The sequence below is a fragment of the Hippoglossus stenolepis genome, chromosome 8, assembly GCF_022539355.2.
Source record: "Hippoglossus stenolepis isolate QCI-W04-F060 chromosome 8, HSTE1.2, whole genome shotgun sequence".
Taxonomy (NCBI): Eukaryota; Metazoa; Chordata; class Actinopteri; order Pleuronectiformes; family Pleuronectidae; genus Hippoglossus; species Hippoglossus stenolepis.
The window spans coordinates 26,208,498-26,210,441 of record NC_061490.1 but is presented as its reverse complement, the minus strand read 5'-3'; positions in this window follow the sequence as shown (position 1 = coordinate 26,210,441).

Genomic DNA, 1,944 nt, shown 5'->3' with positions numbered 1-1,944 from the left:
CCTTTGAGTTATAGACAATGTAGGTGAGGACCCTCTTTCTGTTCTCATTTCTTCAAAGGGTTAGTCGAGCTTTAGGTTAGTGTGCAGGGAGTGTGTGTGTGTGTGTGTGTGTGTGTGTGTGTGTGTGTGTGTGTGTGTGTGTGTGTGTGTGTGTGTGACACTCAGGAAGTCTGTTTTATCTGAGCTCACTCTTTCATCTCTGCTGCAGGTCTGAACACACGGGGTGACACTGACACCGGGGGTCCCTGAACACCCTCACCCTCCTCCACACTTCACCGCCAGAATCTATTTTCAGTCATCACAGATTTCAAGGATAGGATTTTTTTCTCGACATAATTTAATTTGGCTGCCGACTTGAAATCATTGGTGATAAATCAATACATTGTTGATATTTTCATGGTCACAGTTGGATTGTGTAGAATTCAGCACATACCTGTAAACTGAGACGAGGCCTGAGTCGTGTGGTCCCGTCTGTCTCCATTGAGCAGCTTCCCCAGGGATGTGGGACACATCTGGAGCCTGCGAGCCTCACACACGCTGGTTATTCTAATAAATGTATTTATTTATACGGATGTGTCGGCAGGTTTTTGTTGCCGTCTGGGCAGCAGAGCCAATCTGTAGCAACAGGCTTTTTAAATCAGGCACATGTCGAGGTGAGAATCAGATAAGGACCCAGATGCAAACCGTCTTCAACAGGAGGTCAAACACTGAGAGCTGAGAGCCGGAGGGAGCAGAGACGAGGAGACACAGGTGAGACACTTCCTGCTGCAGGTGAGCAGAGGAACAGGAAACAAGAGGACAGACCGACAATGAGACACAGAGGGAACAGGAAGTGAAGGTCCAAATAAAACAGGAAATGACACAACAGAGAGTACCAGTTAAAAACTGAATATAAATACAAAAACACAAAAATACAAAAGTCCAAACACTAACCCTATATACTGACAGTCTATATGCACATATTTATGTTTATTTTTATATCTTCTTATAAATATTAAACAAATACAGTACATCACCCTGAGCTACTTGACTTCCAGTACTTTTCTCTACAAATATTCTGAAGTGAAACGTGTATATTATAATAATATAATTTTCAAGTGCCGATTTTATTAAATTTGATTCTTTCACATGTTCTTTGGTCGACATCATTCTCACAATCTGCGGCTCTAACTTGTGAATTTCCCCAGGGTGGGATCATTAAAGTTTCTTACCTGATCTTATCTTATCTTATCTTATCTTATCTTATCTCTGATCTGATCTGATCCAGTCTTCACCTCCTTCAGTCTCACTCTGGTGTTGTTCCTCTTTTCCTCGGACGTTTGCTTCCTGATCTCCTGCCTTCAGATAAACATCTCAAACTCTTCATCTCGTCTCTGAGCCTGTTTCCTGTCAGAGTAAAAACATGGAACCAACCAAAGTGTGACGGTAAAAACCTGCTGCTCCTCACAAACACACAATGAACCGAGAATAAACAGCAACATCCTGCATTGGTTGATGAAATGAGACACAACCTGGTTGTTCTGCTGGTTCAGGCTGTTCTTCTCCTAAAAGCACGGAGACACTTTGCAGGGAAACAACTTGGGGACCACCTGACTGCTCTGAAGTCGGCTCGGCATCGGGCTGACGGAGGGGAAGCGGGAGCCTCCATCAAACTGGGGCGCAGAGGGTAGAACCGCCCGAGGGCAGCTTGGCTGACACCCCCCATCTAAATCAGAAGGCTAAGCACCGGGACGCCACAAAGACGTACGAGGGGGGGAATGCAAGAGGGGGAAACAGCGTGCACGAGTGTTTTAATATTCAGAGATGAGATCAGTGCGGTGGAGCTGAGCCACTTGGCTTCTCTTCAGAGCAGCGGACGGATGAAGGTGTCAACTCGCTCAGGTTCAGACGGAGCCGCAGACACATGGCCACCTGAAGGTCGTCAGTCAGAAGGTCGTCAGTCAG